The sequence below is a fragment of the Pinus tabuliformis genome, chromosome X (genome assembly GCF_031772625.1).
Source record: "Pinus tabuliformis cultivar Carrire ecotype Pingquan chromosome X, CPIR1, whole genome shotgun sequence".
NCBI lineage: Eukaryota > Viridiplantae > Streptophyta > Pinopsida > Pinales > Pinaceae > Pinus > Pinus tabuliformis.
In genome coordinates this window covers 1,179,955,245-1,179,981,943 of record NC_142308.1, presented here as the reverse complement: position 1 = coordinate 1,179,981,943, position 26,699 = coordinate 1,179,955,245, and positions in this window count along the sequence as shown.

The window sequence follows — 26,699 nt, the reverse complement described above, 5'->3', positions numbered from 1 at the left end:
TCTTGTGAAGCTAGGCCACGATGATAATGAGCTACGTCTCTCTCTGGCACTTCATCAAACACTTGCGCCCAAGACATAAATGCTATTCCATGAATTTGCCACGGGACCAAGAGACTGCGGTGGCAAAAATGATTTCAAACACACACACAGGTGGAAACTTCACGAACAATATGCAATCATCAAATATGCTATGAAACGAATGGGAGTTGTTACCCATGAACAAAACAGCACGTGAAAGCTTTTCATATACCCACAGGATGAAGCTAAAGACCCACCAGATTCTCAAAAGAAAATGATATGAAGATGGCGCAGACCTCTTTTCAAGACTGAAAAGGAGAAATGAAATTGACCAAGTCATTGCTTTGAGAACAAAAAAATACACCAGATCAGGAAAACTGGCATGACGTTGTCCGTTATGATAAGCAACCCAGTAATGAACAATAATAGCCATGGAATAAGAGGCCATAAACCATGCTTTTATCTCCAGATTGCTCAAAGCCAACCACGATAAGACCAGAAGAGTCAGATGCCATCTTTGTATTCAGTTTGGACCATGTCAAAGATTTCAAATCGAACACCTGTATATCATTTAGGTAGCGCCCATTGTGATTTCCACCAAAGACATACCTTCTCTCTTGCACTACTGCTGCTGCATGCTCATAGCGAGCTTTCGGTTGTTGACCAGTTATTGACAGTGAAACCCACTGGTCATAAACCACAACTGATCCCAGGCCTTCCAATATAACATCCTTATCTTGTGTCTCTACAAAACTTCCATTGTCAATGGCAATATCTTTAGGAACAGAGGCAGAATTGTCGAGATAGGAAACTGATTCCTTGGATGATTTTCCACTTCTACCATTTACTAGGGTACTGAGAAACTTATAAGCTGGCAACTGAACAACTGTTTGTGATGGACCAAAAAGGCTCTGGTATAGCTCTAAACACTGCAGTGTCAATAGTAGTAAGCACCATTCGGGCAGGAACCTTATCATCAAAATTTAGTATATGAACCTTCTGCTGAAAGCTCGAGCCAATCCCCAATTTCGTAGCGCGCTACGAAAACGCCTAAACATGTAGCGCTGCAAAACTGTTAAAAGAATTCAGGCGCTGCGAAAACACCCTGTCTTTAAGCTAAGCTAAAAACTTTTTTGGCAACAGAATTTCCAGTGATAACAACGGCTCCACTTGGGATAGTGTGCCCTTATGGTGCACTAAGAACCTGCAGTTCCAGTGCCTTATAGAATTTATTTGACAAACAGAAATTTGCTTGACAAGCATGACTGTAGGAGAAGGAAAGCTACTTCTAATGAGAAATGCTCAGTCGACCTTGAGCTTATTTGCATTTACCTATACCTACCTACCCTAACAATTTCAATTTCTTTCTGCTCAATCAATATGAAATTTCCAATGTAGCCAATCCTCTGTTTTATCTGATATTTGATTTCTTTGACCGCATTGGAGTTCAGAGCCAATCTGACAGTGTGATGACCGCTGCCAATGCAATTGTCCCTGATCTTTATAAGAAACCTGAAACACTAAAGTGAAAAACTCTTCCATGTAGTCCGCTATAGGATCCCAGAACACATAATCAGCTTGACTTTTCTTGTAACTTTCCGGCTGTGCAAACTGATCTTCAACAACAGTGTTCAGTTCCTCAATTGTAAAAGAGAAAGGAACCAGCATTGTCTCCTTATGTTCTGCCATAGAAAGCTGCTGAAAATAATGATCATGATAACACTCTTCATTTTCAGGCCACTGATTCTCAACCACACAAGACCCCTTTAATGTGCTATCCACTTTTCTATTTGACAAGCTATCCAACTGCTTTTCTGAATCATTCCAACAAACAATGGAATTTTCCTCACTATTATGATTATTATTTGGAGTAAGCTGCTGCAAGGAATTACAAAATTGAACAAGCTTTTCCTCTGCCTGAGGGTCGTAGAAGCTGTCTTCCAACACTTCTTCTTGCTGTGTGCAATCGATTTCATCTTCAGAATACTGCTGCATCTCTTCATTCATATCAAGGGATGAAACATGGTTTTCACAAGTGAACCCCTGCTGCTCCTCATGCTGCGTTTCATGGGATGATATACTTTCTCCTTGGTGCTGAAATACATTGTTATGAAGAGCCTCTAAAATTTCTTCATCCATAAATTCATCATCACCATAACAATCCTCCAAGTACTCAATAAGATTTAAAGAATGCCTACAGCAATCTTTAAGCAGAAATAAGGAAGGATAACCTTCTTTATACATGTCATAGAACACATCATGGAAATCAGCAAGAGAAGATAATGAACCATTCTCCAAACTTTTATACCAAGACCATGCTTTTCCTTCTAAAGTGGCCATAAACATTCTCATGAGACAATCCTCAGGGAAATGAACCTTAAGACTGCGTACATGCATATGAAATCTAACCAAATGGAGAGCAGCATCATCCTTCTTTTCATCTTTGAATATTGGAAGATCATCTAACCAATCAACCTTTGGCATAGGATTTGGAAAACCAGGGATATGAGACCAATCCATAGGAGCATACCTGGCATTCATTCTTGCAGTGGAACTCATCTTGTAACTTCATCAAGCTACTAATCTTCTAGCAGTGGAGTCACCTTCCAACTTCTTATTTGATGTGTGGAGTCGCCAAGGTAGTTTTGCAGCCTCAAAAAGATGTCTGAGCTCCTGCTACCTTCAGAAGTTCAGCCTCTAAATTTCGGGAAAGAATAATCTTCAGGCTCCCGGCAGACGCACCAAAATGTTATCACAAAATCCGGTACTAAGGGCTGCTACTTAGCAAGATCATGTGTAACTGTTTCAAACCTAGCTTTAGACTAAGGTTTAGCCTCCTTAGTCAGAGAGGGCTCTCTCACAGATTTTTGATATGCATTAAGGGAAAAAAAGATGGCTAACTCTTTAAACAGTAGATGAAATTTAAGCTGGTTGGGACAACAAAATTAGGCTTCTCCCATTGGGCTCATGGAGTCATACACTTCTGCAGTAAACAAGTGGCTACTCAATCATAGAAACCAAGGCATATAATGTCAAAATGCTCAAAACATTTACCAAGAAGAACCTCAACTCAAAAAACACACACAGGAAGTCTGAGCACTAGGTGAATTCAGAGTGATTGCATGTTTAGTGAATTGTAAAACAAGATGAATAAAACCAAAACACATATACTCTGAGCATTTGAGACACAAGATGAATCTTGGGAAGAAAAAGTACTCTTTCTATTACTGTCAAAGTCTTTTTTACATAAGCCAATATGAAAACTCTGTTTTTATAAAAATCTCCAACCCCTCTTACATCAGAGTTTCTCCTATATATAGGAAAACAAAACTAAAACTACCTTGAGTCTCCTCCTCCAGCATGAGGGGAGCTCGATGGCCTATCATTAACTAACCCTATCTATTTTTAAACAAACTTATTAAATACAAAGGTATTGTGCTGTAAATACATAGAGTCCTAATTACATTGAAAGTCCAACTCTATCTCCTCGTATGCATGATTCTTCTTGGATCCTTGACAGCTGTACAATTTCTGTTGTGGTTGAGGTATCTTGAAGGAGAACACACTGAATGAGCTGGCCTTGGATTCCAGTCACGTAGATGGCTTCATTAATTAACCAAGGGAGGTGCTCTGTTTTCACGGCCTCTGTCTCCCATCACTCTTCATCACTTTAAAAACATGTCCTCTGCTCTTTAATTCTTCCCAAACAACGCATATCACCACACCTTTCAAATGAGCTGGAAGCCTTATGAGCTGAACAGGTGTACAAACCGGATCACCGAAGACTAAAACCAAAACCCTAATAATTCGGTCATAAAGTACCTTTAACGAGACTTTAGCTGGAAACAAAACATTTCACCTTTTTGCAAGGCACATCTGTCATCTTCTGAACAGCTAGGATAGTTTTGAATAGTCACCTTTATGCTCTGAAAACATTTCATTCAAAATTAGCTGACCTCAGCATCAATTTCATTTTTTCTCATAAAACAGTCATCTACAGCAGTTTCGTAGCGCGCTACGAAACTGCTGTGTGACTTAAAAAACACAGTCTTCCTCTAAACTGCTCACAAAATTGAATAGTTGCTGTTTGCTAGGCTTCACGGTTCACCATTTGAAGGATACTGCCATCGTAGACAAACCCACTGGTTGCAGCTGTTGCTATTGGTCATTATGAAAAAACTACCCTGTTGGTGGCTTCCTTTAGATATGCTTGTTGATGTGTTGCTTTCAGCAGATGAGTCATAACAAGTCTCAGTTTGTGCCTTGACTTTGTCAAGTGAAGCTTTCTTACAGGATATAGTATCTGAAAGTTGGGAGGTTTCATTTTGAGAAACTTCTCCAGTTTCCAAATCTTGAAAAGAGGCAATGATTGCTTCCATGACCATTCTTTCTTCATCATCTATTGAAATTGAAACTCGAGCAAATCTATCCAAAGGACAGTCAGAAACTTGGTTGCCTGTGAGAAATGCTGCTACAGTATCAATACAATTTCTGTCAAGGATGCTGTCACTGATTTTATCTCATTTGCCACCTAGAGTGGAAATGATCAATGGCATCTTCAGTGATGTCATTTTGTGTGAATCCTGGACCTCCAATAATTTCATGCAAAACATTCTCATTCAGATTTCCCAATTCATCGAAGTAGTCATATAAACTTTCAGAAACATGTTATTCAATCAAATCATCTGAAGGATGCAAGACAATATGAAAGAAAATGTTTATTGAATCATAATAGAATGGTGGTCGTGGAGAGTTATGGTCACCCTCGAACTTGATGATGTTTTTATCACCAGCATATGAGTTATATATGAGATCTAAATGGTGAGGCTGAATAAAAAGGTCCCCTGTGCCATGTCCAAATAATGCAGGAATAAAAGACTTTGTTGCTATCTTAACAACATCAAGATCCATGATATCAGAATGCGCCTTCTTCTGGATCACCTTTCGCATATATTGAACTGCAACTTTTAACAGTGAACTTTGGGAGGCGGATCTTGTACACATCAACCAGCTCCATCATCCGATCAACTAAGTTTGCAGAAAGACTATCAAGAACCAGCCCTGCCTTTTATGAATCTCCTGCCCCATACATCAAGCTTGTTAAGGCCCCCATGCATGCTTTCTGTCAATAATATAATCTCCTCTGATTCTGCTCTGATACATGCTTATGCTCGAAAAATCCTCTGCGCCCTTGGAATTGCCTTGTTTGGCGAATTAACTAGCACGATGCCATTTTCCATGAGCATCAACATATGTAAGTACTGTACGTTGGTCAACCGGATTAAAAGATAAGAAATGAATCTCAGTAACCCCCGCTCGAGCCTCTTTTGGATCACATTGTTCCTGCTGTCAAGGTGAGACCAGAATACTGAAATTTCAGAGTAGCCTTATGCAACTGGGCAATACTACCAGAAGCGACGAGCTTCTCTTCAACGTTCTCAAAAACTTCATCAGTTCTACGACCAAAACCCTTTCAATAGTTTCCTGTGCAAATGAAACCTGCTTGCGCGTCATATTGCCAAACTATCCACGAAGAAATGCAGGGTTTTATATGATAAGAACTAACTGTTGCGTAGCTACAAATAGATATATAGTGTGTATATCTCCAATGAGGGTCCTTATTTCAAGTGAACGAATTCCTGAAATCAGAATTGCCAGATGCCTCATTACAACAGCAGTGACTATCAACCTTCTCTGCCACCTGTTTGCGTAGAAAAAGAGTTCTTGTGAAGCTAGGCCACGATGATAATGAGCTACGTCTCTCTCTGGCACTTCATCAAACACTTGCGCCCAAGACATAAATGCTATTCCATGAATTTGCCACGGGACCAAGAGACTGCGGTGGCAAAAATGATTTCAAACACACACACAGGTGGAAACTTCACGAACAATATGCAATCATCAAATATGCTATGAAACGAATGGGAGTTGTTACCCATGAACAAAACAGCACGTGAAAGCTTTTCATATGCCCATAGGATGAAGCTAAAGACCCAGCAGATTCTCAAAAGAAAATGATATGAAGATGGCGCAGACCTCTTTTCAAGACTGAAAAGGAGAAACGAAATTGACCAAGTCATTGCTTTGAGAACAAAAAATACACCAGATCAGGAAAACTGGCATGACGCTGTCCGTTATGATAAGCAACCCAGTAATGAACAATAATAGCCATGGAATAAGAGGCCATAAACCATGCTTTTATCTCCAGATTGCTCAAAGCCAACCACGATAAGACCAGAAGAGTCAGATGCCATCTTTGTATTCAGTTTGGACCATGTCAAAGATTTCAAATCGAACACCTGTATATCATTTAGGTAGCGCCCATTGTGATTTCCACCAAAGACATACCTTCTCTCTTGCACTACTGCTGCTGCATGCTCATAGCGGGCTTTCGGTTGTTGACCAGTTATTGACAGTGAAACCCACTGGTCATAAACCGCAACTGATCCCAGGCCTTCCAATATAACATCCTTATCTTGTGTCTCTACAAAACTCCCATTGTCAATGGCAATATCTTTAGGAACAGAGGTAGAATTGTCGAGATAGGAAACTGATTCCTTGGATGATTTTCCACTTCTACCATTTACTAGGGTACTGAGAAACTTATAAGCTGGCAACTGAACAACTGTTTGTGATGGACCAAAAAGGCTTTGGTATAGCTCTAAACACTGCAGTGTCAATAGTAGTAAGCACCATTCGGGCAGGAACCTTATCATCAAAATTTAGTATATGAACCTTCTGCTGAAAGCTCGAGCCAATCCCCAATTTCGTAGCGCGCTACGAAAACGCCTAAACATGTAGCGCTGCAAAACTGTTAAAAGAATTCAGGCGCTGTGAAAACACCCTGTCTTTAAGCTAAGCTAAAAACATTTTTGGCAACAGACTTTCCAGTGATAACACCAAGCATGGGAGGTATCTTCATGTGTAATTCCATGAATATAGCTACATTAATGTGTACCAATTGTTGGGACCCTAAGCACACTTGAAAAGCCTTGTGGCTAATAGAAATATGAAGAGCTATGTCAAATTTCTATTGAAAATATGGAAGGCTTTCAACATGTGTATGTGGATGCTCACAATTGTATATTCTAAGGACATCTACAATAATCATATTGACTACTTTTTATTTATTGATCTAGGGATGGAAGGCAATGGATTTGGTCAAGCTTGATGTCCATCATGGACCAAGGGTTAAACCAGAAAATACTGAGGAATCAACTATCCCTATTAGGAAATATGGTCTTTGGAAACCTCAAATGAACCAAAATATGCTTGAAGAAGAGCTTATGAGTGGATTTTGTTGTGACACTCTTCTTACAAGGTGTCAAAATTTCCATCCTAAGGAAGCGATCAAAAACAAAAAACACACATTCATTACCATGCTCGACTAATGAAAAAAATGACATAAAGTCCATCAGAATTAACTCCCAAGGATTACCTAGAGTAGGAAGAAGCCTACAACTGGTGTAGATGGCCATTTCCTTTGGCAGAATATAATTCTTCCGCTACTTGTAGGCTTCGACAATAGTATGAAACTCATTGTTATAAATTGGGTATCTATGAAACCCATTATAGAGTGTCTAGCTATGATAAACCATTTAATGTTTGTTTTTGTGTGGGCACCACATTGATGACATGAACGATTGGCTCATAGGGTCATTTTTGTGTAACCATTCATCGATGAAAGCTACTTACCTTATGAGATAGAAGTGAAAACTCATAGTTGCAAAGGTTGGATAATGACATGAACCTTGACTTGGTAACTTGTAACTTTTTAAGGGGGACAAGTTGAAATTGGACATGAATAGCCTAAGATGAGTTATAGTCAGTTCTTAGGTGAACAAGGCATAGTCTAGTTGTAGTAACTATAACTTGGTCAAGTTGTTGTAGTTGAGGAAGGACTTGGATGGGTTCCCAAGTCCCAAAAACAGTAAGGGTAGTTATGAGGGCATGATAGCTAATCCAAAATGGGTTTTGGATAGATTCCTAAGTCAAGGTAGTCCAAGGAAGTTCCTAGAAATAGCCCCATTATAGAGATATTCTCCTCCTGAATCTATTGCAACTTGAATAAGCAAAAATGGACTTAGGATGTAGAAGTTATCGCTTAAGGAAGATGCCCTTTGTTCTTTAGAAAAGGAAGCAAAATCCTTTAAAAAGGCAAAAACAAAAACCCTTCAAAAGGGGAAATCGCATCAAACCAGGGAAAAAGAGTGGATTAAGTGAAAAAGGGAAGCCACCCCTGATCGTCGATCCCCGACATATCGGGTCGGAGGAAGGCACATGTGATATAACATAGGGATTGAGCCAAGTGATATGTCGATCGCCGATATCGGTGGATCGCAATCAGCGATGCCACGAGGCAAAGGCGGGACCCTGTGACGCGTGATATGCTGATCGTCGATATCAATGGATCGCAATTGGTGTCAGCATCGGTCATGCCATATGGGAAACCCCGGGCCCATGCGATACGCGATTGCGATATCGCAATATTGCATCGGGGTCATGCGACGGAGCGGGCCACATATATATGCACCGATGCAATGCGACGGACCCAAAAGGGTTTTGTAAACACCACTGCATAAATATTTCATATCCGGCTAAAGCCATTGTTATGGGATTTTTACGATGTTTTAATGTGTTTTAAATATAAAAGGAAATCCACGAAACAAGCGGGATTTTAGGAGGACCCAAAGGCAGTAAGTGGTTTGGGCCAAGCTCCGCCCAAGCCCATATAATGGCTGCCACGTGTCCAGGCCGAGGAGAGAGAAAACCACCCTTATTGGGCGATTAACCCTCGTACGAAAGGGCCGCTCGAAATGAACCACCACCGTTGGATCTAGATCTCCCAGATCAATGGTGGGGATGTGATACATGATTTAAAAGGTGGACCCGAAGGAATATAAGGTGAACTTCATAGTTTTGAAGTCTGATAGATGTGTTTGGGCGGATTTTACAGGCTTTCTGTGTATTTTCCTATGTAATCCCAAGAATGGTCATTTCCAAGATTTCAAAGGCCCGATGCACTCATTCGTTGTAGAACAAGTGGCCACTTCCCCAAAAGGCATCATGCCATGATTGCTAACGCTTAGAATAGGGATTCGAGTGGACAAAGGTCAAGAGACAGAAAGCCGAGAGGGAAAATGAACCGACAGCGTCGATTTGGCTTGAAAAGCCACAGAATGATAGAGACAAGGTTGGTTGAAGGTTGTTGGAGGTTGTTGTTGAAAGCGAAGCCAAAGCAGGAAGCTAAGGTGAAAGATATCCAAAAGAGGCAACACAGAAGGAAAAAGAACAACCAAGGGAGACACTTGGAAGTCAAGTGAAAAGCCAAGAGAGCTATAAACTGATAGAGGGCCAAAGAAGCTAGAGCTGAAGAATTAGAGCCAGAGCTAGAGCCGAAGAGCTAGAGTTAGAGCCAAGGGCCAGAACCAAGAGCCAGAGCCAAGAGCCAAACCTGCAAGAGCCAGGGAATGACATGGTGTCTGAACCCGCTGTTTCTGTGTAAAATAGTAGGAGTTGAGCCAAGAGCTTGTAAAAGGACTTGCCATAATCCCAGAGAGCCTAGTCAAGTTGACTAGAGCTCAGGGAGACGTAGCCCAAGAGTTTTGGGTGAACTCCAGATTAAATTGATGTCTTATGTGCTTGTTTTACTGCTGCATTATTTACTATTGTATGTATTTATAGATCAGTTTCAGTAGATTAATTTACAGCAACTAAACAGTTAAAAAAAAATACCAGCATACACCTATATTTTCAAGCATTTCTTAATTCCGCATTCGTTAATCAATAAGACTTGGGAATATTTAAGCTTTGAAAGTGGGGGAGGTTATTGTAAGTTAGATAAGAAGCCTAAGTGCCCCATTTTCAGATCAAGTGGTATCAGAGCCTAAGTTTGATTAAACCCACCTTCAAAGAAGGTTATATTAGAATGCTTGATTGACAAAGCAAATACTACTTGTTTGAAAGGTGTTTGAACAGCAAGAGGCTGATGGTATGCTTATTTTACAGACTAACTATTTTCTGAGTTTGTAGAGGTAAATGGAAAGCTATTGATAGCTCAGTCTGGGAAGGACAAATAGGAAGAAGGGCTTAAGGCATTCTTCTATCCCAGGGACCTCAAGGCAGTCCTTAAAGCACAAGAGGTTTGTTACAAAAGGCTGTTGAAATAAGCTCTTTATTAATCTTGTTTGAAGTTCTTTATTCGTTGGCATAATGACAACTTCCTCAAGTGTATCCTCGAATTCTTCCTTCTTCATCAAAAGACTCTTTTATGGAGACTTGAAGCAGGACTTGTTCATCATGATGGACAAGGTGAGAGAAATGTATGAGGATGGAAAAAAGAGCAGCATACTTAGAGAGCAGTTGAATTCCATGAAGGAAGAGAAGCAGTTGCTTTTTGACAGACTGCAAGAAATGGAGAGGCAACTTCATATTGCAAATATGAACCTGAAGAGGATGCATGAGTTGGAGTCACAGCTCTTTGTTTCCCAAGAAGCCTTGGTCAAGTATTAGCTTGAAGAAGAGGTAAACCATTCCAGTTTGTCTTCAAATTCTTCTCTGAATGCTTATATTGGTTCTTTTGAAAAACATACTAGAGGCATGGGTTCCAAGCTAATGTCCAAGATGGGATATGAAGGAAACGGCTTCAGAAAGCATGCACAAGGTATTGTTGAACCAATAATGGTTGAAGAAAGTCCTAAGTATTTGGGTCTTGGATATGGACAATCTTATGGAGAGAGTTCCAAAACTGCCATGAAGGCCCTTGAAATAGCTCTAAGAAGGGGTTGCATTGCAGAGTGTGAAGGTTGTATTCAAGAGGAATGCAATGGCTTGAAACATCATTTGTGGGATGCAAGTGTTTAGAAGCACACACTTGAACTAGAGAGTTGTGGAAACTCTAACAACCTTGAAGAGATTGATGGTGTTCCAAAGGGAGCCACTTCTTCATTTGCTTCACCTCCCCGTGAAGGCAATAAAGGTCAAAGAGGAAGGTATAAATCTGGTTCTAATCATATTCCTTTTGATTTTTCAAATCATGGTAAATTTACACATAAGAATTGGAAAAGAATTGCATGTTCCTTTTGTGGTTTGGATAACCATCATGTTTCTAGATGTTGGAAGAGAATGGCCACATATAGGAAACTTTCGAAGGAAAAGAAGCAAGTGGCCAAAGATCCATTGGACAAGGCAAATCATGATGTCAAGAGGATGCACATGTGTTGCACTTACTACCATAAGCAAGGGCATCTTGCTGAAAGGTGTTGGACTCTGAATCCAACAGTGCTTCCACCAAAGCTAAAGAAAGTGGAAAGAGAAGATGGAAGAAATGGAAAGGAAGATTCCATGAATGATGTGTCTCAAAATGATTCACATGTTGATGCTGATGTGCAGACAAAGGCAAGTCCTTTGAACTAGATTGGTAAGAAATGGTTAAAGTTCTTTTCCAATTAAGGATTGCATGTCTATTGATCCATCTATTTGCATTTCTTGTTGATGAGATGCAAGTTGCAGGTTTCTATCAAGAAGGTGAATGGAAAAGATTGAGTAGGAGACTCACTTTGTTGCTGCAACATTATATTTCATTTCAGCTTCAAAAGTACAGGGTGCTTAAATGAAAGTTGAAGGATGAAATGCATGCATGAGCATGAGATGCATGAACATAGGGATGTTGATGTTTTCCTTGTTTTGAACTTGTATGTGTAATTAACTTGAAGGGTTGATTGCTTTAAACATGCATGTAATGTTGACTTGGGAAAAGTTGATTTGGTCTCCAATATTGAGAATAGTGATGAAATGTTTCATATTTTGAAAAGAGTCCTAATGATCTTTTTCTACATGCTTGGCTTGAAGGGTCATTTTTTTCAAAGGCATGTTTTGTGGGCTTGTTGTCTAGTCCATTATTTGTATGCAGATGTAAGACATGGAGGGATTCACAAGATGTGAATTTTGTTTCTTTTGTTGAAGGAGGAGTTTAGTCCATCCAGTTGTTGTTTGTATTTCTGTTTTTGTTAACAATTGTTGTTGGAAGCTTCTCAAACAGGTACAAATGAAAATTCTGTGGAACAGGTGTACCTCACATTGGTTTGAGCCACCTTGGATCAATGATCAAGGCAAAGAAGCCCAAACTACCTTCTATAACCATTTCAGCAGGAGTTCTATAGGAAGGCAAGGAGGAAGACAATTCTTCCCAGGAAGACCAACCCATCCAAGAAGGGAAGTGGTCAAAAACTTTGGTTCAGAGGCACTATGCAAGGCAAGTGTGTGGAGGCTGAAAGAAGAGGGTGAGTCACTCTCATTTACTGTTCAAATCAGTATATCAATCTTTTGGAGACCCAAAGTTCTTTCAGTGGGAAGGCATGATCCAAAATGGATTTTGGATAGATTCCTATGTCAAGGTGTTCCTCACAGAGGAAAAATGAAAGTCCAAGGAACTTCCTGGAAATAGCCCCATTACAGAGATATTCTCCTCCTAAATCTGCTACAACTTGAATGGGAAAAAATGGACTTAGGATGTAGAAGTTATCACTTAAGGAAGATGCCCTTTGTTCCTTAGAAAAAGAGGCAAAATCATTTAAAAAGGAAAAAAAAAAACTTCAAAGGGGGAAATCGTATCGGACTAGGGAAAAAGAGCAGATTAAGTGAAAAAGGGAAGCCACCCCCAATCGCCAATCCTCGACATATCGGGTCGGAGGAAGGCACATGTGATATAACAAAGGGATTGGGCCAAGCGATATGCCGATTGCCGATATCGGCAGATCGCAATCAGTGATGCCACGAGGCAAAGGCGGGACCCCACGACATGCAATATGCCGATCACCGATATCAGCAGATTGCAATCAGCGTCAGCATCGGTCATGCCATATGGGAAACCCCGGGCCCATGCGATATGCAATTGTGATATTGCAATATTGATTCGGGGACATGTGACGGAGCGGGCCACATATATATGCATCGATGCGATGCGATGGACCCAAAAGGGTTTCGTAAATGCCATTGCATAAATATTTCAGATCCAGCTAAAGCCATTGTTACAGGATTTTTATGATGTTTTAATGTGTTTTAAATATAAAAGGAAATCCACGAAACAAGTGGGATTTCAGGAGGACCCAAAGGCGGTAAGTGGTTTGGGCCAGGCTCTGCCCGAGCCCATACAATGGCTGCCACGTGTCCAGGCTGAGGAGAGAGAAAACCACCCTTATCGGGTGGTTAACCCCCGTATGAAAGGGCTACCTGAAATGAACCACCACCGTTGGATCTAGATCTCCTAGATCAACAGTGGGGATGCAATACACGATTTAAAAGGCGGACCTGAAGGAATATAAGGCAAAGTTCATAGTTTTGAAGTCTGATAGACGCGTTTGGGCAGATTTTACAAGATTTTTGTGTATTTTCCTGTGTAAGCTGAGAATGGTCGTTTCAGGGATTTCAAAGGCCTAAAGCACTCATCCATTGCAGAATAGGTGGCCCCTCCCCAAAAGGCATTATGCCATGATTGTTAACACTTAGAAGAGGGATTCAAGCGGATAGAGACCAGGAGACAGAAAGCTGAGAGGGAAAATGAACCGACAGCGTCGATTTGGCTTAAAAAGCCACAAAACGACAAAGACAATGTTGGTTGAAGGTTGTTGGAGGTTGTTGCTGAAAGCAAAGCCAAGGCAGGAAGCTAAGGCAAAATAGAGCTAAAAGAGGCAGTGCAGAAGGAAAAAGAACAACCAAGGGACTCATTTGGAAGTCAAGTGAAAAGCCAAGAGAGCTATAAATTGATAGAGGGCCAAAGAAGCCAGAGCTGAAGAGCTAGACCTAGAGCCAGAGCCAAAGAGCCAGAGTCAGAGCCAAGAGCTAGAACCAAGAGCCAAGAGCCAGAACTAAGAGCCAGAGCCAAGAGCCAGAGCTTCAAGAGCCAGGGAATGACATGGTGTCTGAACCCACTGTTTCTATGTAAAACAGTAGGAGTTGAGCCAAGAGCTTGTAAAAGGACTTGCCATAATCCCAGAGAGCCTAGTCAAGTTGACTAGAGCTCAAGGAGACGTAGCCCAAGAGTTTTGGGTGAACTCCAGATTAAATTGTTGTCTTATGTGCTTGTTTTACTGCTGCATTATTTACTATTGTATGTATTTATAGATCAGTTTTAGCACATTAATTTACAACACCTAAACAATTAAAAACAAATACCAGCATACACCTATATTTTCAAGCATTTCTTAATTACGCATTGGTTAATCAATAAGACTTGGGAATATTTAAGCTTTGAAAGTGGGAGAGGTTCTTGTAAGTTGGACAAGAAGCCTAAGTGCCCCATTTTCAAATCAATAGCTAAGGAGTTCTTGGGTGTGCGAAGGAATGAAAAGGTGTGCTAACACATGCCAGACAATTTCAATGCATGTTGAGGGTTTTTGGGGAGTGCTAGGGCATCATAAGGGAGAATTAGGTCAAAATGCATGGAAACAAATGAATAAGAGTGTCTGTCAGGGAGTGTTAGTGAATTCCAGGTGTCCCAAGGATGAAGTGTGTTAGGAGAATTTTAGAATAGGAATTGCAGGAGGTAAGCCTACAATTGTAATAAGGGGATGGAAAAAGCAGTTTCAGACAAAGGGAGACTTTGGGCTAGGCACAACACTATTTTTTCAATGACTTGGTTGGGTTCCCAAGTCACAAAAAAAGTAAGGCTATCTATGAGGGCATGACAACTAGGGAGTACCAAGGTGTGCAGGGAATTCCACGAAGTGCTAACACATGCTAGAGATTTTCAAGGCATGTTAGTCATGCCAAGACATGCCAAGTGCTAAGATGTGTTAGGTGCTAGGGTGTGGCACCAACACATGCCAGGGAGTGCCAAGGAAACACAAGGGAGAACTAGTTTCAATTTCATGGAAATGAATGAATAAGAGTGTGTGATAGGGAGTGTTAGCAAGTTCTAGGTGTGCTAAGGAGGGAGTGACAAGGTATGCTAGGTAGTGCCAAGGAATGATAGAGTGTTAGGAAAGCATGCCAATATGTTCCAAGTGTCAGGGTGTGCCAATGTGTGCCAAGGAGTGTTAGGGAGTGCTAGGGAAACACAAGGGAGCACTACGTCATAATGCATGGAAATGAATGAATAAGAGTGTATGAAAAGGAGTGTCAGTGAGTTACAAGTGTGCTAAGGAGGAGTGATAAGGCATGCTTGGCAGTGCTAAGGAATGTTAGAGTGTTAGGGCAGCATGCGGCCAAGATGTGCCAATGTGTGCAAGGATGTGTTAGCTGGGAGTGTGTCGGGGAGTGTCAATGAGTGCTAGTTGTCATGCCAAGGAGTGAGTGACAAGGTATTCTAAGCATGGGTAAGGCATATCAAGAAGTGCTAGAGTGTGCTAGGAAGTTCTGGGATGTGCTAACATGTGCCAAATAGTGCCAAGGCATTCTAGGTGCTAAGACATGCAGGGATGTGTAGGGTGCCAGAGTATGCCAATATGCATCAAGAGGTTTCAAGGCAACAAAAGGAATAACCAAGCTAAAATGTAAGGAAATGAACACATAATAGGGTTAATAAGTCGGGACTTTATCTTTTTCAAAAGGGGCATGCTAGGCACACTAATAATATGTTCCAATACATGCCAAGTGCCAATGTGCGCCAAGTGCTAATGTTTGTCAATGCAATATTATGCCAAGGTGTTCCAGGGAATGTTAGGGACTACAAGGCATGCCAACACATGATAAGGGAGTGCTATTCTATGCTAGAGCATGCCAACATGTGCTTGGGTGTCCTACTCATGGCAAGATGTTCTAGGTACAAAGATGTTCCAGGTACAAAGATATTCCAAGACATGCGAGGTGCCAGGAAATGTTAGTGTATTGTTCCAAAGCATGTTAAGGTGTGCCATGAGTGTTGAGGAGTGTTAGGTCTCTCTCATTAATAGAATTGGTAGAGCTTGATTATGTATTAAATAATGTAGTTCCTACACACACTAGTGGAACTTTATTTAAAGGAAATTTTCTAGATAATAAACCTAATAGAGACGAATCATGTGTTGACTCATAGGAAAACTATATTCTTATGACTTGAGAGAAATGATACACACTAATTACTTCTTAACAAACTGACTAACTATAACCACTATGACCTTGGACACATAATGAAAAAGACTCCACAACAATAGTCTTAAATCGTTATCTTTTGACAAAAAATATAGTAATAGGTACATAGCGTCATCAAAAACTCATTGGAATAATCAATGATGATGAACATTTTTTTACCATCACCAAAAGTAACCAAAAAGAGCATTGGTGAGGGTCAGTAAAATATCGTCACTAGAAGTGTCACCAAAGGGAGAATTAGTGATGGGCCTTTAACGACCCTCACCAAAAGTGTTGCCAAAGAGAGAATTAGCGACGGGCCTTTAACTACCCTCACCAAAAGTGTCATTGAAAATGGATTTGGTGACAAACCTTAAAGGACCATCACTATATACACTTACAACAAGGTTTTATAAAAACCATCACCATATGCTACATTGGTGATGGACCTTAAAGGTCTATCACAAGTATGAAGCGTCATCAAAAACTCATTGGAATGATCAATGATGACGAACATTTTTTGACTGTCACCAAAAGTAACCAAAAAGAGAATTGGTAAAGGTCAATAAAAGGTTGTCACTAGAAGTGTCACCAAAGAGAGAATTAGTCATGGGCCTTTAATGACCCTCACTAAAGGTGTCACCAAAGAGAGAATTAGTGACGGGCCCTTAACTACCCTCACCAAAAGTGTCATTGAAAATGGCTTTGGTGACAAACCTTAAAGGACCATCACTATATTCTTACAAGAACACTTTTTTAAAGACCGTCACCATATGCGACATTGATGGCAAACCTTAAAGGTCCGTCACAGGCATGACCCTCACCAATGACCTTTTTTGTTGTAGTGAAATGGACCTAGTTGAAGTAGTCAGAACCACCATTCCAAACAAAAAAGGATTTGCTTTAAGGTCTGGACCAGGTGGTCATCTCCCAATGTTGTTGCAGCGAATTTCGAGGCTTCAACATTTTTGGTGCTAGAAGGAGGGCCTAAAACTTGTTGTCTATTGGAGTCTTTGTATTCTAACATCTTATTTTTATGACGATGGTTACTGTTGACCTAGATTGTCATTGATGTCAATATGGCAATATTCTAAGAGAAGCGGAGCAAGAAGCCATGAGGAGAAACTAGAGGAAATCCAAGAAAGTCAAGCCATTGGAGAGAATATTGGAAGTCATAAGAGCTATTAGAGCAGAGTTATTAAAGCAAGGAAGAAGTTCATTAGAAGGAACAAAGAGGAACACGCATCAGGAGGAGAAGTTAGCAGAAGAGAATTTAACAGAGGAGCATCGCATGTAATATATGCCAAAGAAGAACTATCGGAATCCAAAGGGAAGACCGATCAGAGGAGCAAGAGAAGCATAGAGGAAGAGTCATTTGAAGCAATGAGAAGCAAAGAGCAGAAAGTCATTACTTTGCCTAACCATGTTCAACAGTTAACTGGTGGGTTTGTAATAGCGGCAGTGGTTATCGGGCACACGCTAGGTGGTAAGTGGTATTTAGAGTAGAGCGCCTGAATCCATTAATTGAGCAAAATGTATCACTCAGGTGGAGAGAGAAAACCACTTTTTTGGGTGGTTATTTCTCTTGGAAGTGGCTCACCCGAAATGCATGAAGGCTGTTGGATCTAGCGCAGGTTGATCGACAGTGAAGGATCAATGGACCGTTTTGGGTTGATCGGGTTAAGTCAGGACGTTAGATCTCGAGAGGAGATCAATGATGGGGGATCGCTAAGGAATACCGCAAGAGTGTAAAGCCATGTCATGATAAAATATGCAATTGCGATGTATATATATATATATATATATATATATATATATATATATATATATATATATATATATATATATATATATATATATATAATATATATATAGATATAGATATAGATATATGGACCCACGGGACCATTACAATATGATGTAATATAATATCACGTCCATCGCAATATCGCAAGCCTCTTTAAAAGCCTTGCCACATTAAAATGCCGATTGCGATATGTATGCAGACCTGATGCAACATTATAACATGCCCTATTATAATATTTGGTCCATCACAATATCGCAAGCCTTGTTAAAGTTTTGCCACATTGAAATCCACTGATTGCGATATAATTGTGGACCCGACTACACCATTATAGCATGGCTTAATCAAATGTCACATCTGCGGTCATTGCAATGTACAAAGGAATGTCAAACCGAGGATAGCGATAAGGGTGTGTACCCAATGAACTTATTAATAACTGTTTAATGCCATATCGCATCCGCTACGTCGGCAGTTGGGAATCGGCTATGTTATGTGTGAACCTCCGGAAGCTGCGATTGTGATAAAAGGATGACGTGGCATGTGGGACCTCTATATGGGTATAACCTATTCTATATGATTTCCGTGAGTATGGAAGACTCTTAACTATGCTTTTCATATTCAAGTCGGTCGCCCTTCTTCCACTAAACACGTCTTTCCATTGGTGAAACTCATATAAATCTATGATAAGACATATCATTTCGAATGATCTACTGTGGGCATCAATCACATAACAGAACGGTAGTTCACAACTTGTGATTATGAAAAGAATATGGAAGGACAAGCGAGTGTAGATTGGGAAGCTAAAGCTCAAGTGACCAGAGGAGGGAAGCCATAAGGTTGAGCGAGTGTTGAGGAAGTCGAAGCTCAAGCGAGCCAGGAGGAAGCCAAAAGTTCAGGCATATCAGGCTTCTATAATAGTGAACAAGGAAGGTTCAAAGGATTGCTGGCAAACTGCAAGAAAAAAGGGAGCCAAAGTTCTGGCAGAAGTGGAAGGAACAGGAGGACAAAAGTAAGTCATAGGTCCAGCAAGGTTGGGAGCAGAGAATTACAACCAAATAGATCCAGATAGTTACAGCAAAGGGTTGGAGCCCTTGAGGTTGGTGCCTTAGAACTGAAAGGATTGGTGTCCTAGGAGTTGGTGCTCCTAAATTCAAGGTTGGTTCCTTGACAAGACAGACTTGGTGCTCTAGAGGTTGGAGCCTCACAAAGAGTCCAAGTTGGTGCTTGGAAACTGATTGAAACCATATATATATATATATATATATATATATATATATATATATATATATATATATATATATATATATATCTATATATATATATATATATATATATATATATAGTACTTGATTTATTGCAAATATCACATTAATAAAAGCATCTATTCCTGTTATCTATTTATGTGTTCCAATTATAAACGTTTTTAACTGATAAAAATAATAATTGAAAAGAAATACTGATTCACCCCCCCAGCATTTCCAATAATTGGTATCAGAGCGGGCTTCTTCATATCGGCCTAATAGATTGAAGAAGGATTCTTAGCCATGATGAGAAATCAAGAAGTGTCAAGAAGACCTCCTCTATTTGATGGCACAAATTTTGGTTTCTGGAAAAAGAGAATGTCCTACTACTTAATGTCCCTTGGACCTGAAGTTTGGCATTCGGTCTTAAATGAGTACATAGCTCCTTCCGCTCTTCCAACAGATCAAGACTAGAGGAAATTTTATGTTGCAAATGCAAAAGCCTTAAACCCCATCACTAGTGGAATCACTGATTCTGAATTTAAAAAAGTCATGAATTGTAACTCTGCCAAAGAAGTATGGGATAAGCTAATTGGCTTATGCGATGGGGACTCCAAAGTCAAGAAGGAAAATCTTCAAACTCATAGAAGGAAATTTGAAGGTCTGAAAATGGATGATGAAGAAGATATTGCATCATACTTTCTCCAAGTAGCTGAAGTGGTCAACTCTCTTAAAGGATTGGAAGAAAACATTGAAGAAAGCACCATTGTTCAAAAGGTCTTAAGATCTCTCCCAGATAGATTTGACTCCAAAGTAAGTGTCATAGAAGAAATGAAGGATCTAGATACTCTCAATATGGATGAACTCCATGGAATCCTCATTGCCTATGAGATGAGAAAAGGTTGCCCAAGTTCCAAAGATGCAGCATTCAAGGCCTCAAAATCAAAAAAGGAGAAAGAAAGGAATTTCAGTAGTGATGACTCCAATGTTGAATCCGAATTGGTGCAATTTGTACAAAGGCTGAAGAAAGGATCTAAGCTAAAAGGTAAATACCCTCATATTTGTTTCAAGTCTAGAAAAATAGGTCATTATGCCACAAAATGTCCTCATAAGCATGATAGTGATGATGAAGAAAATTCTAAAAGGATGGTATACAAAAAGAAAGGGTTCAATAAGAAGAATTTCATCTCTAAGCAAGATGAGTGTGATGAAGATTAATTTGTAGTCATAAAAAAGAAATCAACTAACCAGTTCCCTCACCGCAAAGGAGGTAATGAAGAATCAGATGAAGAAAATGACCATGCTGGAAGCCAAGAAGTATTATTCATGGCATTCACAAATGATGATGACTCAGGGCTAGATGGAAATGTAGATGAATTGTTAATAAGTGCCATTTAAGAAAATGAGAAATTATGGAATAAAATCATTTCTCTTAAGGTAGAAAACAAGGAAACAAAAAAAAGGGAAGATCTTTTGAAAAATAAGCTAAAAGAAAAAGAAGAAGCTTGCGAAGAAAGTGAAGCCGAAATAGTATCTTTGAGGAAGGAATTGGAGCAAGTTAAAAAGGGTTGGAAAATCTCTCAAATACTTGACACTATCCTAAATAATCAAAAACCTCAACATGACAAATCTGGAATAGGTTTTAAAGGAGAATCATCAAGTACTAAGAATAATGTGAAAAGCTATGCCAACGTACTTTCCAGCAACCCAAAAGAAGAGAGAGTAACTCCAAGGAAGAATGTTGATTTGAATCATGGATGTTACAACAAATAGAAAATAGTATTTCATTAAAGGCCCATCTCAAATCCAAAGAATGAAGCGGGAGTAACTCCAAGGAAGAATGTTGATTCAAATCATGGCTATTACAATAAGTACAAAACTATCTTTTTTGGGCATTGTCATCAAGCTAGACATTGCATGGCTCATAAGAATGACACACCAAAACTGAAGGATCAAATAAACAAACCATATGGCCCCAAAGGGCAAGAACAAATCAAGGCCTACAATTCTTTTGATCCCTTGGCCAAATTTGATCTGATTTGCTCATTATGTAATAATAATGAACACAATGAAAAAAATTTCCCACTCAAAAGAGGAAAAGAAAGAAGTGATAATCCCAACACGGATAAATGTGGCCTAGCTCTATGTGCTCAAAATAATGAAAATCATTGGTTTGTGGATAGTGGGTGCTCCAGACACATGACAGGGGACAAGGGGAAGTTTTTCTCATTGAACAAAAAGGAAGGAAATGTATCCTTTGGAAGTGGATCTGCCAAAATTGTTGGAAAATGAACTGTTACTCTTATTAATGGAAAAGGAAAAGCTCAAAATGCTTTACTAGTAAACGGGCTCAAACAACGTCGTGAGTATTAGCTAAATCTGTGATCAAGGACATAATGTTGTCTTTAGCACCAAAGATTATGAAATAAGGAACTCTTCCTCAGGGGAACTTTTGGCGAAAGGGGTTAGAACACCAGATAACATCTATATTCTAAACAAGATTCAAGAAGATAAATGTTACTTAAGTCAAACAGATGAAAGTTGGTTGTGGCACAAGCGACTTGGACATACAAGCTACGATAACTTGATCAATATCAGCAAGATTAAAGCAGTATGAGACATTCCAAAGTTATTCAAACCAAATCAAGGAGTATGTGGCCCATGTCAAAATGGAAAGCAAACTAGAACAAGTCACAAGACCAAGGAGTTCTCTACATCAAAGCCTTTAGAGATCATTCATGCTGATTTATGTGGACCAACTAGAACTTCGGCACTCCAAGGAGAAAGGTACTTTGCTTTATTTGTTGATGACTATACTAGAATGATGTGGGTATATTTTATAAAATATAAATCCAAAGCATTTGAGTGTTTTAAGAATCTAAAATCTCTTATGGAAAATTAAAAGGACTCTAAGATTAAGTGTCTCAGAACAGATAGAGGGGGAGAATTCACATCAAAATAATTTGATGAATTCTGTAAAATACATGGAATTAAAAGAGAACTCTCTACTGCTAGAACACCAAAGAAAAATGGGGTACTTGAAAGAAGAAACCAAACAGTTCAAGAAATGGCAAGAACAATGTTAATAGCAGCTAACTTGCAAACAAAATTATGGAAAGAAGCAGTCGGGACAACTGTCTATACATTGAATCGAACTCAATTGAGACCAAATAATGAAAAGACTCCTTATAAATTATGGAAAGGAAGACCTACGTTAGTAAAATACTTCAAGATTTCTGGAAGCAAGTGCTTCATAAAAATCAATGGTGACTCACCAGGAAAATTTGATTCACGGGTTGACGAAGGGATCTTTCTTGGATATTCTATAAGAAGCAAAGCCTACAAGTGCTACAATAATCGACTACAGAAAATAGTGGAAATCATTGATGTAAAAATTGATGAAGACCTTCCAGAAAAATAAATTGAAGAACATGAAGTTGATCCTCTCATTGAAGAAGAAGAACCCGAAAAAGAAGAAAAAGACCAAGGAAAAACCAAAGAAAAAGAACCATCTCAAACCCCTTCAAAGATGAAATTTCTCCAAAAATATCACTGAGAAGAGTAGATTATTGGCAATATGGATGAAGGGATGCAAACCCGAAGAAGGATGACTAGTACACCAAAGAAGAATGATGTTTCTCTTCTATCCATGATAGAACCAGAAACATTTACTCAAGCAAGTAAGGATCCTCATTGGGTAAAAGCCATGGAAGAAGAAATGTCTCAAATCAAGAAGAATGAGACATGGGAGCTGGTACCTCATCCAAAGGACAAAAACATAATAGGAACCAAGTGGGTGTTTAAAAATAAAATGAATGAAGATGGACAAATCATCATAAACAAGCCAAGGCTTGTTTGTAAAGGCTATTCACAAATTGAAGGAATTGACTTTGAAGAAACATTTGCACTAGTAGCTTGTGTGGAAGCTACCACGATGTTCTTGGCATTTTCTTGCTCAAAAGGATTCAAAATCTATCAAATGGACATAAAATCAACATTTCTGAATGGGGAACTCAAGGAAGAAGTCTACATGGAGCAACCAGAAGGGTTTAATTTAACAGAAGGAAAAGACTTTGTTTGTAGGTTGAAAATGCATTATATGGGTTGAAACAAGCTCCTAGAGCTTGGTACGCAAGATTGGATCACTATCTACAACAACAAGGCTTCAAGAAGGGGGTGGCAGGAAGTAATCTCTACATAAAGACGGATGAGGATAAGTTACTAGTCACACTTGTTTATGTTGATGATCTGATTTTTGCTAGTAATAATGATGAGATGAGCCATGAGTTTTCTCAAAATATGTCAAAAGAGTTCGAGATGTCAATGATAGGAGAGTTATCTTGCTTCCTTGGACTATAGGTATCTCAAACCACAACATGCATGTTTATATCTCAAACCATATATCTTAAAGACATGCTTAAAAGATATGGAATGGAAGACTGTGCACCCATGAGCACACCTATGACCACAAGTTGCAAATTGAGAAAAAATGATGACTCCCCTCCGATAGATGCAACCCATTATAGGTCAATAATTGGGGCCCTTCTGTACTTAACTACTACGAGACCCGACATTATGCAACTAGTAGGAATGGTGGGAAGATTTCAATCAGCTCCTAAACAATCCCATTTATTAGCTGTAAAAAGAATTCTCAGATACCTGAAAGGAACTCCTGATTTTGGTCTCTGGTGCCCTAAGAGCTCAACTCTTACTTTGACTGCATACACCGATGTTGATTGATCCAAAAGTGTTGATGATCAGAAAAGTACTAGTGGAAATGCATTCTCCCTGGGAGACTGTTTAGTATCTTGGCTCAACAAAAAACAAACATCCATATCACTATCTGTAGCTGAAGCCGAGTATATAGCTGCCGTAGATTGTTGTACTCAAATACTATGGATGAAGGAAGCTCTAAAAGATGTCAACATAGGTACAGATCAACCAATTACCATCTATTGTGATAACACAAGTGCAATCAGCCTCAACAAAAATCCAGTGATGCACTCAAAGACCAAACATATACCAATCAAGTATCATTTCCTTTGTGAACAAGTAGCTAAACAAAACATCATCTTGAATATATCAATACTAAGGAGCAGATAGCTGATATTTTCGCAAAACCTCTTCCTCGAGAAGCATTTGAACATCTTCGTCAAAAGATGGGGGTTATCTCTTTAGCATCACTTAAGTTAATTCATAAAGATGTTGCAGGATAGGGGGAGCAGTTCGATAGGGGGAGTCCCTAAGCACTCCTTTGCCATTGATGTCAAAGGGGGAGAGAAGAAGAATACTGCCATCAATAAAAAAGGGGGAGATTGTTGACCTAGATTGTCATTGATGTCAATATGGCAATATTCTAGGAGAAGCAGAGCAAGAAGCCATGAGGAGAAACTAGAGGAAAACCAAGATAGTTAAGCCATTGGAGAGAATATCAGAAGTCATAGGAGCTATCAGAGAAAAGCTATCAAAGCAAGGAAGAATTTCAGTAGAAGGAACAAAGAGGAACATGCATCAAGAGGAGAAGTCAGCGTAAGAGCAGTTAACGAAGGAGCATCGCATGTAATATATGCCAAAGAAGAACTATCAGAATCCAAAGGGAAGACTGATCAGAGGAGCAAGAGAAGCATAGAGGAAGAGTCATTTCAAACCGTGATAAGCAAAGAGCGGACAGTCGTTGCTCTATGTAACCATGTTCAACAGTTAACCGGCGTGTTTGTAATAGTGGCAATGGTTATCGAGCGGATGTTAGGTGGTGAGTGGTATTTAGAGGAGAGCACCCAATTCCACTAACCAAGCGACACGTAGCAATCGACTGGAGAGAGAAAACCACTTTTTCGGGTGGTTATTTCTCTTGCAAGTGGCTCACTCGAAATGCATGAAGGTCATTGGATCTAGCGCGGGTTGATCGACGACGAAGGATCAATGGATTGCTTTGGGTTGATCGGGTTAAGTCAAGACCGTTAGATCTGGAGAGAAGATCAAAAGTGGAGGATCGCTATGGAATACCACAAGAGTGTAAACCTGTGTCATGATAAAGTATGCGATTGCGATATATATATATATGGACCCACGGGACCATTACAATATGATGTAATATAATATTGCATCCGTCGCAATATCGCAAGCCTCTTTAAAAGCCTTGCCACATTAAAATGCTAATTATGATATGTATGCAGACCTGCTGCAATGTTATAACATGCCCTATTGTAATATCACATCCGTCGTAATATCGCAATCCTTGTTAAAGTTTTGCCACATTGAAATCCGTCAATTGCGATATAATTGTGGACCCAACTACACCATTATAGCATGGATTAATCAAATGTTGCATCTACGGTAATCGCAATATACAAAGGAATGTCAAACCGGTGATTACGATAAGGGTGTGGACCCAACGAACTTATTAATAATTGTTTGATACCATATCACATCCGCTCCATCGGCAGTTGGGAATCGGCTATGTTATGTGCAAACCTCCGGAAGCTATGATTGCGATAAAAGGATGACGTGGCATGTGGGACCTCTATATGGGCATAACCTATTCTATATGATTTCTATGAATATGGAAGACTCTTCACTATGTTTTTCATATTCAATTCGGTCGGCCTTATTCCACTAAATGCGTCTTTCCATTGGTGAAACTCATATAAATCTATGATAAGACGTATCATTTCAAATGATCTACTGTGGGCATCAATCATAGAATAAAATGGTAGTTCACAACTCGTGATTATGAAAAGAAGACGAAAGGACGAGCGAGCATAGATTGGGAAGCTGAAGCTCAAGCGACCGTAGGAGGGAAGCCAGAAGGTCAAGCAAGAGTTGAGGAAGTCGAAGCTCAAGCGAGCAAGGAGGAAGCCAAAAGGTCAGGTGTATCAGGTTTCTATAACAGTGAACAAGGAAGGTTCAAAGGATTGCTGGCGAACTGTAAGTGAAAAGGGAGTTGAAGTTCTGGCAGAAGTGGAAGGAACAGGAGGACAGAAGTAAGTCATAGGTCCAGCAGGGTTGGGAGCAAAGAATTACAACCAAACAGATCCAAACAATTACAACAGAGGGTTGGAGCCCTTGAGGTTGGTGCCTCAAAACTGAAAGGATTGGTGTCCTGGGAGTTGGTTCTCCTAAATTCAAGGTTGGTGCCTTGACAAGACAGAGTTTGTGCTCTGGAGGTTGGAGCCTCACAAAGAGTCCAAGTTGGTGGTTGGAAACTGATTGAAACCATATATATATATATATATATATATTGTACTTGATTTATTGCAAAGATCACATTAATAAAACCATCTATTCGTGTTATTTATTCTGTGTTCCAATTATAAATGTTTTTAACTGATAAAAATAACAATTGAAAAGAAATAATGATTCATCCCCACCTCTCAATATTTCCAACAGTTACTCTTAAACTTCCAATTTGGAGTTGTATCCATGGATGTGCATCTTCCAATACTCCACCAGAAGTGGTAAGACTCTTGTCTCAAGTAAAGTTTAATGGTAAGGGGAATACTTCTGCATTTAATCATGCTTTACAATTCATTCAAAAAATTTCAAATTCTACTTTTTAAGGAATTGATAAAGGTATTTTATGCAAGTGT